Genomic DNA, 18,671 nt, shown 5'->3' on the forward strand with positions numbered 1-18,671 from the left:
TCAATGATTCAATCAATCATTTGGTCACTGTCAAAAATCAATAGGTTCCAAACTAAATGAAAAAAAATCATGAAGCGTCAATGAAACAGTTGCACCTTGTTTACCTGCCGTCTAGAAGGCTCTGCGATCTCCGCCATGCCCAAACGAATTGTGGCCTCCTTCAGCTTCTTAGCCTGGAAAGGAAAACTGGTAGCTTGCCTTTGTCCAAAAATTTTTCTCAGCAGCCAAGTCTCTTTTATGCGCACGCTTTCACTATTTCGTGTATTCGGTTATTGAAACATTTGGCAGGATTAATGGATAAAAACTGGGACATGAAGAGTGAGGATTCGAAAGCGCAGGCTGGTTATCTGAATGTGGCGAAGAGAGGAACCAGAAAGTGAATGCCGGCCAAGGTTGCTGTTCAGAATTTATGGGGGTAAAGGATTAGTTATGCTAGATAGATCAAAAAACGAGATAAGGTTGTAGAAAGGTACGAAGACGAATTGCATCTGCTCTCCACATGTGGAAAGTACTAGCATGCGCTGTATTCAGGCGTGGTCCGCACAATTGGCTTGCAGTGCTCTTCGCTCCACGTACAGCTAACTGCAAACCAAAAAAAAATATCCGATAATTATTTCAGAAGTGCAGTCGGAACAACACCATTTCCTTGTGCTTTCTTTGATTTCAAAGTTTGCTGCAGCTTTTTTGGTGCGATGACGTGAAACAATCATCTTGGCACGCAGCGTTTTAAGGGGACGCCCGCCTCAGTCCACCTCGATTGGCTATTGGACTAATTTCCTTACGTTTGTTGCATGCCGTATTCTGGTAGCACGGTTGCACTCTGAATAGAAAATGGGCCGCTATACAACTCTCTAATGCTGGTTAGGCGTGTCTTGAAAAAATGTATACGTTGTGACAAATTCTCTTCAATAAGGTGCCGAGGAAACAGATCAGAAACAGGCTCTCTCTCCCTGAGCCGCGGCATACAGTTCTGCTTCTGCCAGCAGTTTCCTCCTAAAACACAATGCATTGGCTAAGAAGTACTTGAAGCTGGGATTGTTGGTGCTTATTCGTGAAAGACATGAGAGCGCAAAATCGCAACACGGACGAGTAAGGGAACAGGACGAGAGCTGCGTGAATAAATCCTGTTGAAAGTAAGCAGCGCTCGTCCTGTTCCCTTACTCGTCCGTGTTGCCGTTTTACGCTCTCATGTCTTTCATGACAATGCATTGGTTATGCTAGTTATGTAACGCATATTTATAACAAACCTACACATTTTAATCGCAAAGTGAACAAGGGGGGAAAACCTCAGGGTTATTGCCTCAGCTTATTGCCAACGTGTGCACATCCCTTGGTCACTTTGTGATCATCAAGAACAACCTGACCAACCTCTCTGTACCATGGGCTACACATTCTGAGTGTGACAGAGTTATAGCAAAATATTGGCGGATGCTCAGCTTGGTTAAGCCCGGAAATTGCGAAAGCAACTTCATACGTTTCTTCAGCCCGCATCCGCTGTGTCTACCGCCGCTCTGCGCCGACGGCACGAGCTGGAGCTCTGTTTATTCAACTGGTATGACGTCACTCCGGCCGCAGCGCTTCTAGCGGGAGAAGCGAGAGGCTCACCGCCCGCCGTGTCTATCGCCGCTCTCCGCCGACGGCACGAGTTGGGGCCCTTCTCTTCCACAGATGGTGTGACGTCACTCCTACCGCAGCGCCTCTAGTGGGAGAAGCGAGAGGCTCACCGCCCGCCGTGTCTACAGCCGCTCTACACTGAGGAGCCGAGCTGGGGCCCTGGTTTTTCGCAGCTAGTATGACGTCACGTCTAAGGTCACGCTAAAGGTCAAACGTGTCCACCGCCGCGCTACGCTGAAGGGCTCAAACTATGAGCAGTATTGCTTTCTCAATAAAAACAGGTTCTTTGATTAGAACGTTATGGTTTGTCAGCAACACATGCCTGGCCTCTGGGAAGAAATTGAAAGCGTGCTACTAAAATTCGAGTAAAGCATGCACTCGAGCGCATGCATGAAGCCAACAAAAATCTCAGGCTTACTTCATCGGTCAACGCTTGGCTCAGGACGACGAGGTCGATGAAGCTTATTGACGTTTGTATAGAATAGACCAAAGCCAGCCATACATCTGAATGCCCATGGTCTCCGGCAGCGAGAGCGTAGAGGGTTATTCACAATATCAAAATCAGGCCCGTTGACCACGCAGCCAAGGCCGGATTCCAGATGTCGTTGATGGTCCGCTTGAGTCTTTTGATGGTGGACACATTGACTCTGACTTTCTCTATTTCACGGCAGGTCTGCAGGTAAGGGCGCATGCGTCTGTCATTCCTGCGAAGCGTTTCGAGCTCGGCGCGTAGGTACTCGGCCAGGACGTCCAAACAGCAGCTGAGGACGATGTACAACATGCCATCATAGAACATCATAATGAGGGTGGAGAAGATATTTGCGAGCATGGCGCAAAGCCACAACCACTCTTCATCACCGCGTACCACCATCTCTACTGGAACTTTGATGACAAAGCCGTAATTAATCAGCAACGCGAGCACGCACACGATTTTACGCGCCCGGGTCCGTCGCCTGCGCCATCGGATTTCGGAGTCTTCGAACAGCACGAAAGACGCGCAAGTCTCGTAGGCCTGCGAATCTCGGAGGAACTGGAGTAAACTGGAGGATCCCCTCATCATGCACCCGATGTTGAAGACGATCTTGGTCATCACAATGCTGTTAACAATGAACAAGAGGGACTTGGTGAAGGAACGGGTAATGCCGGAGACCAGGAAGGCGTTGCCAATGAGAATTGTCGTCAGTGCTAGGCTCAGCAGTATCCATGCCGCCGTACAGAGCGTGTAAAGGCTAATCATCCGGACCCTGGCTTTTTTTAGTGAACGATCCCAAATTCCCTCAATGAACAGGCAACCTAGCAACCGGCAAATGATGAGATATTTTCGAAAGCGCTTCATCATATACGACTCCTCTTCTCCTCGTGCAGGTCGAACAAAAAGGTCCTTACCTTGCCTGCCTGTAAGAAATATACATCGAATTTTTGATCATCACAGAGAAGTGTACTAACCACAAATTTTACTTGCAATCACTGAGGCGTTTTCTGAACATGTCTTACAGCGCGATTTGCACTCTATACAAAATGTCCAGCCTCTACGTCGCATATAAGCCGGCCAGCCGACCATGTGCCTCATTCTTGCTGATAATTAACATCCACAGCTAGGTGAAGTCCCTCTCCCAGAGTACCAACAGCAGTGGCTGCTACTGCTCTTACAGATTTCGCCCCTGTCTGTCTAGCCAGTTACTGTCCGTCGTGACATCGTCACATAAGCCCCCCCCCCCCTCCCCCAATTGTTATCCAAGTGCCGACCATAGCAGGTGGCAGGTGGACATGTTTCCTCTTCCCGAGTGGCGCATCGCTTAAACGCTGCACCACTTTTCCAGGAGTGGTATAAAGACTCCCCGAGGATCTATGAATGTAGAGTATGACAAATTCCGCATATATGGCCATTGGCCCATTAACCGCTATCGCATCTTACCCTTAAGACGATGTTTGTAGGTGCCCTAACGAGGAACCTGTGCTCGTCTTTTACCACGGGAACTCGATCTACACGTTGCGACCGTTCTTAGTAACTTCGAATTGTTGTCATGCGGGGCCGATTTCTTTAATTTAAATCGGAGTAAACGTCCCGGCTCCTGCCTTTTTTGAATTCACCGCGGACAGTAGGAGGAGTCAAAGAGTGGAGTACTTTTCAGGCAGTCGCGTGGAGGCTTCGCTTTAGCTTTTATTTTCTTTTTAGGTTTCCATGAATAAATAGATCTCGTTAGAGACTACATAGCTGCAACTTAGGCCCACGGAAATAAGAATACGCGTGGACTCTGCTTCCGCCAATGGCTACATATCACTCCGCCAATGACAGAGCGGCAAGCCGCCACGGGACTGGCTGAAAGGTTGGTTGACTCCTTCTACTTTCAGCGGCGGGTTCCAAAAAAGGCGGGAGCCGAGACGTTTAATCCTATTTAAATTACAGAAATTGGTCGCACAGGACAAAAATTTGAACTTTATAAGAATGCTCGGAACGTGTATATCGAGTTCCCGCAGTAAAAAGACGAGTTCAGATTCCTCTTTAGTGCACCTTTAAGTGTCCCTTCCAGTTTTAGTGCGCTAGAACTAAGGCCCCGATTCGCCGATTTAGTCGATCTTTGTCTGAAGCCTGCTTGATCTTGAATACCGTCCTTCGAACCGAAACCGAAGTGAAAAGCAAAGTTATAGCGCATCTAATTCGCATTAGGCCTAACCACACTAAATCGACCATCATTTTTTTTTGGGTGTGTGGCGAGTACACTTAAAACCTGAACACTTCGCAGATTGTTGTGTTTCTGTTAGATACTTGGTGGCGACGCGAGTGCCACGAAAGAGGATTTTGATTAACGTCGAATCGGATCTGTCCTTGTGTCACGCGCGGTATATGAAGGGTAATAAGAGTTAGAGGTTTCGTCTGGCTGTCCTGAGGATGCACTTACAGTCTTACGGCTTGATACGTGCGATTCCAGTCAGCTGAAGAAAAAATGAAAATAAATTCAGAAAAGAGGTTGTTTTGAATTATCTGGAAATATTTTTTCTTCGTTTACAGTAAATAGAGCCAATCCATAATTACAGTTGGGATCACAGTTTACTTAATCAATAGACACCTTGGTCTGCAGGCAGGCAGTTGGAACAATGGCAGCGCCACGCAAAAAGTCGGCGTATATGAAGCAAAATTTATATACCGGACGCTGTGTTTGGAAGCGCTAACAATTTCTCTGCATGAGAAGGTAAAACATTGAAAGCTTCTGTACCTAAAGCAACTCTTGTGAAACGCCGACAAACGCACGGAATAGCGTATACTGTAAGTAGAGTATAGATCGTTGAAAAAATTTGAGTAATTTATCTGTACGGCGAGATCAACTGAAGTTTTCTGGGTATTTTATCCTATTTGATAATATCTGGGTTCATCAGCTCAACATCACAGGTGAACTGCGATTGCTGAAAGAATGTTGTGCCAAGCTGCATCTCGAAGGCTGTACGAATGTTCGTTGTTGTTGGTATCGGCCGTGTTAGCGTGTTTCGAAATCATGTCATATTTGGCTGAATACATTTACTTTCTTCGTAATTTAAACAAGAGAACGAAATACACTCCTTACAACAAATGCAAAGGATTGCTCATTGAAGCTTCTCTGTTGGCAGCACTGAGACAAATGTATGCCTGGAATAATTGCACGAACCCATGCATGTACTACGTTTTTTGACAACCCGAAGAACCAAACCACTTACAGTGAAAATATTCCATCGTTTCTTATCTTGGACCGAGCGTCACGCGAAGCAAACACAAACGCTACTGAACGTCTCGAACGTTCTTACAACGGGAAGTGCAGAGCCACGCGTTTTCTTGTGGCGTACATTCACAGCGCAACTGGCGCGGTCGAACCGTCATAACATACCTCTGCGCGACAAACTATGCACTAAGGCTCTGGTTCGTTGAAGAACTCACTAATGTAAACGACATACTACTGCTACGTATAAAGACCTTCCATAAAAATAGCCCTGTTTACCTCAATGCTCGAGCGATAATGACGCCTCATCATACATCGGTTAGCAACGCGGAACTAATAGAGCCACGTGGGTAAGTGTCGGCAGTAAAACAGCAGTTCACGCGACAAACGTAGAAAGGGAAGATATTCGCACCGAGGGATAGTTCAATGTAGTTTTTCCAGAGATATGGAACTAGAGAGACAGTAACCAATAAGAGCACGGCTCGTCTTGTACTTTTCATGGCTGCGCCTATTCATCAGCTTGTTCGCTGAGATAACAACGTGCGTCTGTTGATACATAGGTGAGAACTCTCGCATTACCTACAACGTCAAAAAATACTGAATTATGCATTGCGCCTGCAGGCCTGCAGGGTACCAATGGTCGCAGGAATAAGACGAGAAATAAGCCTTGCGTGCGTGAGAAGCCATGGAAGGATGGTGGTCACGTTCCCTGGTTGAGAACATCAAAACAACCGGCCCAATTGTATTCGGGGACGGAGAGTGCTACGCAGTATTTTTGTGATGTGTTTTGTGAAGCATGCTTGAAGAACGTAAGTAATGGTTGGTAGTGACGGCGAGCATTAGTCTCCTATATCGAGGAACGGGCACCGGCCACTGGCGTTTAATATAAGAGGCCTTCACTAAGTATTGAGCAACACTTTTTTTTGTCCAGTTTGGATTGAAAACTTTTGAGAAACTTTTTGAGACACCTATAATCCATGAGCTGCATTTCATGAATTTGCAGTGACTTCTGATTGATGGCAGCACTGTAATCACCTTTCAAATTGGCGCCGGTAGCTGAGGTGAGTTTTAAAAAAGAACTGTCATTGAATTCTTTTTTTTTTCGGAAAACCAGACTGTCACAAATATTCACCGGACTTTAGAGCACATATACGAAGACCTGGCAGTGATGAATAAAAACACAATGAGTTGTTGGGTGAAGCGCCTGTCATCATTAGAACAAGGACAAAAAAAAAAGGACCACACAACTGTGGCGCCTGAAACTTTATAACGTGCGGACAGTGTTAACCGAGGAGATCACCAAATCACCAGCAAACAGCTTTCTGGACCACTCGACATCTCTGTTGGCAGTGCTGACACTACTGTCCAACAGTATTTAAAAAGGTTTGTGCCCACTTAGTTCATTGAAGACTAACAGAGGATCATAAAGAACAATGGAGGAACATCTGCGCCAAACTGCTTGTTCGTTATGAGGCCAATGGTAAGAATATTTTGTCAAAAATATTGATGGCGAACAAACATGGCTTCATGACATCGAGCCTGAAACAGAGCACCAGTTAATGGAGTTCTACCTCATAACGTCTCCTTGGAACAACAAGTTCAAAGCATGACACTCACTGGTTGAGTCATGGCTAGTCTTTTGGGACTGTGAATCCTTCTGAAATTGAAGAAATGATTCATGTGCGTTCGCCGCTGCACATAATTTTCCTTCTCTATGACAACGCAATGACACAAACGTGTGTGCGCATCCAATAGGCGATCGCAAAACTTTAGTGGGCTGTTCTTCCTCATGCACTCTACGACACGAAGCTCACAGCTTATGACTTATACATACATACATACATACATACATACATACATACATACATACATACATACATACATACATACACATACACACACACACACACACGCACATACATACATACATACATACATACATACATACATACATACATACATACATACATACATACATACATACATACATACATACATACATACATACATACATACATACATACATACATACATACATACATACATACATACATACATACATACACGCGGGTTCGATACCGGCCGCGGCGGCTAGAATTTCTTTGGAGGAGAAATTCTAGAGGCCCGTGTGCTGTGCGATGTCAGTGCACGTTAAAGAACCCCAGGTGGTCGAAATTTCCGGAGCCCTCCACTACGGCGTCTCTCATAGCCTTAGTCGCTTTGGGACGTTAAACCCCATAAACCAACCAACCAACATACATACATACAAGTTTTATTCTCCACAAACAAGTGGAAGGAGGCGGAGGGAAAAGCCGTACCTTTGCGGCTTGAAAAATCCTCCGCCCCCTTGCATTTGGCCCAGAGAAAGTTGGGCTCAGCCGGAAGCACTAAAGTAAAGATGAGGAAGTTATTGGCAAATCAGACGTCGGCTGAGACACATACCAGCAGAGTGATACCATGACGGGATGACGGCTTTCCTGTTAGGTGGCGTAAGTGCATATACTTGAAAAGAGATTATGTTAATCATAAGCTTTTGGAATGAAAAATTTGGGGAATAATACTATGTGTATGAACCCAGAACAAAACGATACTGGTATGATAAAAAAGTGTGCGGCGTTACTGATCGAATGACCATCGCACTTCGAGTTGTTTTGGTTAAGGGGCCCTGAATGACTGAGAATGCGAAAGCAACTGCACATAACGAACTGTGCATACAAAGGCGCCATCGGCCGGCTGCTGTGGGCAGTGGACAATAATCGATCATTTGCGGCAGAAAATCTTATATGAGGCAGTACGCGGCTGTAAACACGGCAAAGTATTCAAAAGCCATGAACATAAAGTGAGCCTATAGGAGAATGCAAAACTTTATGTCGGTAACACTTCTTTCCTGTGAAAATGAAATTACTAGTCGCTTTTATCATTAATCCTAGAATATCCCGCATTTTCGCGCCATAGTATTGCCCTAATCACTCTTCATATACGTTGCGCGTTATTGGGATATCCAGTTTTGCATTACGTGCGTGTCTAGCGCGGCAGGTTGGAATTACGGACAAAATAATTAAATGTGGACGATTATTTCAAATGGTTTTATTAATTGGGATAAAAACTTGTAATTCGTACATGAATGACAATGACAAAATGTCTAGTTCGCGAAAAATTGGGAGTTCCGTAATTTGGAAAAAAGTTATGGTGCGTGCGGTTATGTACAAAGATATGTGGGATGCGGATTGGCGAAAAAATTTACCAGGCAGTGTTTTGACGTAGAAGATGCGCGAAAGCATGTGTTTAGCTTGGTTGGCTGATGATTGTGCTTTGCTTGGTCGTCGGCATTTATTGCGACGATATTAGGCTCAGGTTAGACTCAACCTAAGGGCAGCACAACAAAAATGGTAGATGTAACATTAAGAGACAAGAAGAGGGCAGATTAGGCCAGGGATCAAGTACTGGTTAATGACATCCTAGTGGATAACAAGAGGAAGGAATGGGCTTGGGCGGGGCCTGCTATGCGAAGGCAAGATAACCGCTGGTCCTTAAGGGTAACGGAGTGGATTCCAACGAAAGGGAAGCGTAGCAGGGGGCGGCAGAAAGTTAGGTGGGCTGATGGGAATAAGAAGTTTGCTTCAATAGGGTGGCCGCAGCTAGCACAGGACAGGAGTAATTAGAGAGACATAGGAGAGATACGGGGCAGGAGGGGGCCTTGCTCTTGCAGTGGGCGTAGTCAGGCTGATGATGAAGCTGTAATCGAGGTTAAGCTGATCTGATCTGTTCGCGTCGCAGATGGAAGTTGATGAAGCGACGTTCAATGCACAGCATGAGAGTGTATTGAAGTTTAACAATCCCCTACTGTAAGATGTGCCGCTCCAACAGAGGACAGCAATAACAACAACTCGAGGCGCGGTCAGCTTCAGCAACAGAGGTCGTTCTGAACGGCCGCGTTTAACTTTATTTAGATGGAAACAGTGCATCGGCCGTCCGCCCAGGTCTTGCCTCTTCTGGAGCTGACATGGACTACTATAGGACTGTGCTATCTCGTCTCCCAACAGATAACGTTGTCTTCTAAACCGTGTTTTTGCATGCAGATGTCCAGGGCCGTCTGTGCCGAGCTCCTGACTTCCAGGATGCCCTTGCTGCCATTGTGGACCTTCGGGATGTGGTGTTATAGAACAATATCAGATGAGCCAAATGTTGATGGTGACATGTGGAACTAGCCTTTCAAAGCAAAAGCTAGTTGATATTGCTGAGAGTCGCGTCAAGGGCCTAAAATGTACTTCCACGCCACATGGCGAACTGCGGGACAGGACAATAGAAGTTCTGGAGCCGTACGGCTCTGTCCATTCAGTGCTAGGAGAAAACAGGCGGTATTTGCATGAAATATGGGGCCGCTCATCTGACGAAGAATGTTCCAAGTGGTGTCAGATGACTTGGCATCTTCCTGAGAATAAAAGTACTAATTGAGATCAAGCCCAAAGTGTGTGCGGCATTCGCACCGACGACCTTTCCGCCCCCAATTAATGCAATCCGAGGGCCTTCAGACGGTCATTACGGCCAAACCGTTTGTTGCAGGGGTTCCGGATGGCGTCAAACGATTAGTCGGGTTGTGCTCCACGTGTGCATAAAATTTATTAACTGATATAACGAGGAAATATATCGGATAAGGCAAAGGTGGCTGCATATCACAATAGTAGTGTAAATCCATGAGGTATGACGCTGCTTGTGTCTTAGAAGGGATGTCGTTGGAAAGGAAATATCCGCGGATGTTTGGATTTGACCTTCTCCACGTTTGCTGATGGCATTGATGTAAACACTTGAAGCTCCCGTAGCTAACGCTCCGAAGTCTCGAACACTCAGGCAGTGTTGGCGGAAAATTTTTTTACCTCTCTCTTTTTATGCTGGTTATACCATACTCGTTCCGAAAAGCATATATATGAGCCGGTTGAGGATTATCGAAGGGTATCGTCCCTTTTCCTTGTGCAATGTACACCATCAGATATTTGCAAAAATTCTTTCTTCCCACTTGCAGCTGGGGCGATAGATTTAATTGGCTCACATCATGCATGTGACATTCGAGGCCGCACTATACAAACTCATAAACACATTGCACGCCGCCGTGGTGGCTCAGTGGTTATGGTACTCGGCTGCTGAACGGAAAGACGCGGGTTCGATCCCTTGCGTGGCGGCTGAATTTCGATGGGAGCGAAACTCTAGAGGCCCGTGCACTGTGCGATGTCAGTGCACGTTAAAGAACCCCAGGTGGTAGAAATTTCCGGAGCCCTCCACTACGGCGTCCCTCATAGCCTGAGTCGATTTGGGACGTTAAACCCCATAAACCAAACCAAACCAAACCAAACACATTGCACGTTCGGTGTTGAAGTTAGTAACAGAACACGAGTCAGTAACAGAGGTCCTGCGCAGCAGGGTGTCTAAGCTGTGCAAGACTGGCCTCCTGAATGGTTGCCAGTTCTTGACACATGTGTATGTCTTTCACAATATTGACATGTAGGTGGAGTGCACTGCACAAAGACGTGAGAATGTGGGTCTGCATTGCGGAATAGTACATATGTACTAAAAAAATTGGTGGCTCAGTGGCACTGATTTCCAAGCAATAAAGAGAGATGAAAATTAGCGATAGCACGAGTAAATAATTTAGACAGATATACTGCTTGCGGCTACATGACTAACTAGAAAACAATTCTATGGTTGTCACTCTAAACTGATGCTGTAATGTTTTAATAAAACTCGATGTATTAACTTCGAATAATCCTTCTGTAGGTGTGAAAATAAAATTATTCCTATTATGCAGTGATGTGTAGATTGTTTTGGATATCTTCACCACTGCTGAAAATGTCAGTATAAGAGCCCAAGTGTTCAAGAATGACGTAAATATCATGTGATGCAGGTTTTTTTGCAGGTGATAAACGATTACTGTATCAATAATGCGTGTGTTAATAATACTAAGAATTTAAGCTGGCTGATAATTACCTGAATAATTGTTATTTCCACCCTTTCATGCTGGCCAAATCAATGTTATTCATTAGGCATCCCGATATGTGCCTTCTTGTATGTTGCAATTAAAAAGTTGAAGCAAGGAAGGGGGAAGAATGTTAAGGCTTTCTTTCAGAACTCTAACGGTGATGACTTCATAGCCAGGGTCTTTGTCGCTTTTCATGCAGACATTACAGCTATAGTTTCAGAGTTAACTAGGTGGCTAAATTGAAGGGGTTTTGAGCCGTTAGGAAAAACACATCACAGTCGTCCAAAGGCACTTGATTGGCGTATTCGAAGCCTACCTTTACGAAAGAAGTAATAAAGCTTCCTACAATGCTTTCTTTAACGAAATCGGGAGCTACGCTTTGTTTAAGAGGCATTCCAGTAACGGTATTAGTAACATCGCATACCTTTTTAGGATTTTTATGCACCAGTCGTATCCTTGAGTTATGAGACTTTTCCTTTGCCTTATCATAGCCATCATCGTAGTTCATGCCATACGAAAGTTTCGTGGATGTCAGCTGTCTTGCTTTTGATGCTCCCATTTATTATACTTTGCATCGTTTTCCAACTGCGTCCAGAATGGTGTGTATGTCATCCAAGAAAGGATGACTAGTCGTCCTTTTGCTTAGGATATATGATTGAGCTAAGTTCACTGTTTGTTAAGATAGGAATAAGTGTTATAATAATCCTTAACACCTCGGTTACTTATGCAACTGTCTGATTTGCTTATGGCATAATTTCTGGTAAATATTTTCTCACTGTGTCCTGACTTCATGTGAGCAGTAGTTTCACCTTTTAAGGAAAACAAAAATGAGAGAGTGGTTACTTATACTTACGTCGTATGCACCAGCTATAACTTTGTTGTGTTTAACAGGCTACGGTCTAAGATTGTAGCTGATGCAAGTGTGGTTCAATGCGTTCACGTCGACAGGTTTTTGAAATTATACGATGCAACAGTAGCGTATATGCAGTGTTTACATCTGCGGTGGCATCAGTTAATATTAAGATCACCTGTAATTATCACAGGTTGTTTCCCCTTGTATTTAGAGTAACAAAATATATATCTTTAATTAGAAAAATCGTGCAATTGAGAGTTGGATGGTCTGTACACAAGTCCAGGTCTTCTGTAAGATTGTATGATCTCGTTATTGAGTGAAGTGTCCTCTTGAACGTCGTAATAGAACGAAGTCCTTACCAAAAAAGTGGCTCCTCCATCACGAGTTCTTCCACCTCTATAGTGCTGTACGCTAGGTTGAATCCGCGAATGCAGATGTTGTCTTTTGTTAGCCGTGTCTCTGTCAGGGCTATTACATCCTGCGTGAAGTTGCAATCTGCCCGGAATACATTGGAGAGCAAAACCTTTTTTAAACGCCTGATTTTAGCGTGCAGTAAAGAGAAGCTTTCATGTTCTGAATAGCCATGGCTTGCTTGGCAAGTGTAAAAAGCCAAACTAAACAAGATGTGGGATTGGTGGCTGCTTTTTCCATCGTTGCTCAGTCGCCTAAGTAGTCGAATGCAAACAAATAAGTGTAATTCGCTCAATTGGTGCTTGCGCTTTTGGCGCCGTCATTAAGAATAAAGAAAATGCTCTTCTTAAACTGAACTCACAATATATCGAACAATTTTGAGGTTGCCTTCTGATTCGAATTGCCAGCGACGATTGTAGTTTCGGAAGACGCCACGCGTTCTAGAGTGTGGACCATGCGCCAGTGCGAATGTAGTAGACGGTGATACTGGCGTCAACACAGCCTACCCACCGGGTTGTGGGTAACCTTGCTTCTAGACAGCAACCAAGACAGAGAACAGAAATCGAATGCCAGTGAAAAATGCAACGTATGCAAATGTCGGCACCGTCATAGTATATCCGATACATACAGCCGCTAGCAGTATGAATATGGTGGTGAACGAACCAAAAATGCCAAAGAAACTGACGCAAACACGCACAGAAGTTCGAACAGAAGCTGCGACAAATGTGAAATCTAATGCAATCGCATTCACTGTTAAGGGGCTTAAGCGCTGCCACATTTATTTTTAGAGCTGTTCGGAATTTTCTGGACATCTTGTCGTTCTTTCTTATCTTTGTCACCATTACGTCTTTGCTTATCGCTTTCGGCCATAGCAGTTCGGCTGCTCGTTATATTGTTCGTTGTTCACCCATCTGGGTAGGATAACCTTAGCTGCTTTAGTTTCCGTAAAAGCAACTGACATAGTAGCACACGCACGCACTCACGCACACGTATACACAAAAAACGTTTTAGGTCTCAACGTGCCAGTGCATGCGCGCGTCACAGTGGAGGGCTTTGTATCAATTTCAGCCTCTTATCAACAATATATTTCATCGATATCAATTTCAGCTAATTGTGATCGATATATTGCATTGAAATAGACGATGTCTCTTATTAAGCCGTCGTGTGTCCGCTTAGTCATGTCGGTAACCTTGAGACGTACTGCTCCAGATGGTCTTTCTCAAGCATCGCTGAACACATCGGAAATCAGTAAAAAAAAAAACAAGCGATAAGATGAGACATACTGCTCGAGATGGTCTGTCACAACCATATTTGAAGACTGAAAATCAGTAAAAAACAGGCGATAAGATAAACAGTGTATGCACCAATGGAGAAGGAAAGAAGACCAATTTTGGGTTGGCATTATGACTCTGTTGCATTGTTCCGCATGAAATGTGCAGTTCCACATAAAATAAAGAAGATGCGCCATGAAGAGTTTCCCAATCTCTCAGCACGGTGTGTGTTTGGGGAAATATCCTTTTTATAACAATCTGAAGTAAGCGCTTGCCAAGTTCTTGCAGTGGTCCCACAAACTGCCTTCTCTAGATGACTTCACTGGAAATTGGATATGGTGAAGAGAAAATGGCCTAAAAGCCAATGATGTTATAACAAAAGCTCCCATTTTCTGCTCTAAAGGTACACGAATGCCTTTAAATTTGACCTTAATTTCTATCTCAACACAATTTCATATGCAGTTGAACCTCGCTATAACAAAGTTGAATCTCGCTATAACAATCATGAGTGGCAGATTGCCAATATCTTTCTAGAGAAAAGTCTACAAAAGATGTATCTTACCGGTACTCACCTATGGGGCAGAAACGTGGAGGCTAACAAAGAGGGTTCAGCTTAAGAACAACGCAGCGAGCTATGGAAAAGAAAATGATAGGTGTAACGTTAAGAGATCGGAAGAGCGCGGAGTGGGTGAGGGAACAAACGCTGGTTAATGACATCCTAGTCAAAATCAAGAGGAAGAAGCGGGCTTGAGCAGGGCATGTAATGCGAAGGCAAGATAACCAGTGGTCCTTGAGGGTAACGGAGTGAATTCCAAGAGAAGGCTAGCGTAGCAGGGGGTGGCAGAAAGTTAGGTGGGCGGATGAGATTAAGAAGTTCGCGAGGATACGGTGGCCGCAAATAGCAAAGGACAGGGTTAATTCGAGAGACATGGGAAAGGCATTTGCCCTGCAGTGGGAGTAGTCAGGCTGACGATGATGATGATAACTAAGTTGAAGGGGCCCGGCGATTACTTCGTTATAGTTCATGTTGACCGAGCATACAAGGGGAATCGTCATTCGTTCTTTATGTCTATTAATTTGTTATAAACCGTTTCGCTATAACGAGGTTCGACTATTGACGTATTGAAACCCTCGCAGCATGTAGTTCTGGCACTCCTCAACGAAGTTACGATATAAATTTCGTTCCTCGAATATTAGTGATACAGTAATCGAATTAATCGCCATCGCTGCAATTTTGAATTTTGAGTAAACTTAGTAACTTGCAAAATACTGTTTACTTCTCGCATAAATTATTGTGACTTCGTACGGGGCCACAATTCAGTGGAACTTCATCAAGGCATTAATATTTCAGAGAATTGACGCAGCAGTGTTGAAAAATTAATTGTACACACGACACGTCACCAAGCTCTTTAAAAATCTAAAAAAAAATTGAAAAAGCGTACAGATATACCTTGCTGTGACAATTTTATTAAGGCAATAGAAAAATAACACGACGCAGAGAAAATCTCCAGACCTAGACTAAAAAGTCTGCTTTAGATATAGAATGGTGCAGTGAACTAGGACACACTATGGCTTCAAATCCATTGCTTACCTGCACTCCTGAAGTTCGTGTGACACTTTACGTATAAGTACTGTTATTTTGACATTAAAAAGATTCTACCGTCTCTATGCTCTATTATCTAACGTTTTTACGCAAAAAAGACACTGTCCCATACGGTACCAGTGTTATATAATGACTGTTTATTATCACTGTGTTTATTATAATGCATTCATTTCACGGCTGTTCGTGCCTGTGTTTTAGAAAACTGTGACGTGAAACGTTCGTACGTTCTAATTTGTCAGGTTTATTTTTACAGAAATGAGGCAGTCCAGTGAAAAATTACTGTGGATTGCTTTCATTGATGAGGGCGGATGTGTTTTAAAAAGTTTTCGTGTATAAACCATATTTTGTCCTCATCGTCGCAGAGATCGGGTGCGAGTAGAGTAGATCGAGCACTCCTCAAACTGCCTCCATGCAGCTTACTCCTCGGCCTCCTCCTTAGGAGGAGATGTGAATAAAAATTTGAACCTAATTAACAAACACGCCATAAAAATAAGCGATTGAGTCAGCATTTCATGCATTGCTCTGATGGGAAAAACAAAAATATTCCTCACGATACGCGGGCCGTAAATGAGCAAAAAAGAGAGCACATCAAAACATTACAACATTACAACACATTACTACAGCTTTGATGAAACGTAAGACGCTTCACAAGGGGCAATATATAAAACGCAAGTTGCTACACCAACCTGAAGAAATATGAGACGTGAGCGTTTCAATGTTTGAAAGCCGCCGCGGTGGCTCAGTGGTTGTGGTGCTCGGCTGCTGACCCGAAAGACGCGGGTTCGATCCCGGCCGCGGCGGTTGAATTTCGATGAAGGCGAAATTCTAGAAGCCCGTGGGCTGTGCGATGTCAGTGCACGTTAAAGAACCCCAGGTGGTCGAAATTTCCGGAGCCCTTCACTATGGCGTCTGTCATAGCCTCAGTCGCTTTGGGACGTTAAACTCCAAAAAACCAACCAAACCAACCGTTTCAATGTTTGCAGGTAAACACGTTGGTGTGCTTTCGATCGTTCCTGCGACCAAGAAGCTTCGGTGCTCCTGCAATAAACAGATTGTGTATAACTACGTTACGGCTTTGCTGTGTCCGACCTCATGTGTCCGCTCTTTATGCACTTTTAATTTTGAATTTCTTAATTTTTTAAATTTTGTACTGTATAGCATTTCTCTGTATATACTGTCTGTCGTTGCTCTGTAAACGTCTCCGGGACTCAGTCAAGACCCAGTCGGTCCTTTTAGCGCAGAGAACGTTCCAGTGCATAACTGGAGAATAAATTGAATTAAATTGAATTGTCCGTGCGCCGAGGTGTCGAACGTGTGCAACCTGTGGGAACCTGTGCAAAGGTAAATCTGCTGCGGCTTTGCACCTTTGCTTATCCTGTTGCACAGGTGCAGCTCTGTTCTCTGCTCGTACGAAGCTAAACATCGTGATATGTGCCAGCGTCCCCTATACAACTGCGTCCCTTATACAGCCCGTGTGCTTATATAGAAGGAGCCGACTTCACCAGTAAAGGGTCTAAGCCCCCAAGGAAAACAGTAAAGCACCCGCGTGTTTACATGCGTAGATGATGTCCTCGAACTGTACATGCGCAGCAGTACAAATGCGCTGAGTATTGCACTCACACCATAAGGCAAGACTGGACGAAGCGCAACTATAAACTGAACTTTATTAAGCAAAATGAGACTTATAAAGGAAAAGGGAAACCATCAAGGATCATGCGTAAGATCCTTATCTTGTGTAAACGGCAGGAGCTGTATTCGAAAAAAAGCCATCTCCCTGTGCGACAGCAGTACTGAAGGCGTGCTGAAACAACCTTCGCTACAATTAGCTATCAGGAGAGAGAGAGAAACTTTATTCAGCTATGAGGAAAACCTCAAAGATCTCTCTGCTGATTCTGTCTGAGCGCTTGGCTAGCACACGTGTGGCTTGCACACGTGCTAGCCCCAACAGCATAAGGAACCGTTTGTGCGCTGTCAAACGGATGTAATCTACAGCATTCCTCTCGCATGTAGAGCCAGCTGTATTGGTCAGACTGGCCGCTGTTTGAACATGAGATTGCAGGAGCACTCGAGAAACCTGGGCAGCATTAGCGTCACAGGCACACTTGCAGATAACTGCAAAGTTTACGATCCTTGCAAAAAAAATTATGGCTGAGGCTTAGCTAAGGTTAAGCCTAGTCAGATGCGAAGCATATTGGTGGCTAGGCTTGGTAATACATGGCTTTCCTTGGTTGCATACTTGGTCATTTTAATACAACCACTAGAAGCCTTCGTCGTGGGGGAAGACAACGGCATGGCTACAGCGGAACGCCGACTAACCCCGAGACGCGCGTTGGGTGAGCGTCTGCCTGCCCGGTGGAGCGAGCGTTTCACCTACACCGAGTGTGAACGCGCGTTCGAAATGCGCGGGAATGCCGCTCGAGGACATTCCGGCGTCTGTGCGATGGCATCGTCACGACGACGTCACGGTGTCACGTGGCGTGACGGCTAGGGGTCCCACGGCGACGGCGCGAGGTGGAGGCCGCCTCTCTCATCCGAGTTCACGTGGTGTGACGTCACGGTGTCACGTGGTGTGACGTCACGGTGTCACGTGGTGTGACGTCTAGGGGTTCCACGCCGACGGCGTGAGTGGTAGCTCTAGCAATATGCTTCGCATAAAAAAGAAAGAAAACGCCCACTGCAGGCCTTTGTCCTGCAGTGGGCGTAGTCAGGCTGATGATGATGATGATGACTCCGTGCGCCGTCTACCCCACCATCCGGTTTGTCTACTGCGGAAGCACTTGTGTTTCGTTCCGCAGAAAGGTTCATGAGCTCTTCTTACCGTGCCGAAGTTGTGAATAGCCAGTGAGAAGCGATAGGTGGCTACATCTAACGGCGGCTACAGTCGTTTCGCGTTTTCAGACAGCGAAGCAGCATGGTGTCTCTGGGGGTGTCATATGACTAACTGAGGGGAAAACGAAGCTACTTGAACTTCAGTGCGTGGTGAAGCGGGGACGGCGCCAATCACGCGATGACGCTGCGGGATATAGCCCGCTAGTGCGAGCGCGACTTTACGGTAGTCCGAGGCCAAGTACGTTGCATAGGGTATTGACAGTCGTAGGGTGCAACTGTTACTGTCCTCTTCAGACATCTTAATGTATTCACATTTCTTGCTTTCTCTCTTTCGAGAGCGCTAATGCGCGAGAGGGGCGCAGCGCGCGAAAAAAAAAATCTTGTTAGTCGGATCTTGCATTGCGTATAATTCACTGGCCCCGTCGGTGAG

At 45.1% G+C, this 18,671-nt stretch overlaps 1 pseudogene; it reads right to left on the reverse strand.

Moving 5' to 3' along the window:
- Nucleotides 1-2,953, reverse strand: part of LOC149329043 (uncharacterized) — a 7,001-nt pseudogene extending 4,048 nt beyond the window's left edge.
- Between the last annotated feature and the right edge of the window lie 15,718 nt (nucleotides 2,954-18,671).

The sequence above is a fragment of the Amblyomma mixtum genome, chromosome 9, assembly GCF_055824585.1.
Source record: "Amblyomma mixtum isolate Tamu chromosome 9, ASM5582458v1, whole genome shotgun sequence".
NCBI classification, from domain to species: Eukaryota; Metazoa; Arthropoda; class Arachnida; order Ixodida; family Ixodidae; genus Amblyomma; species Amblyomma mixtum.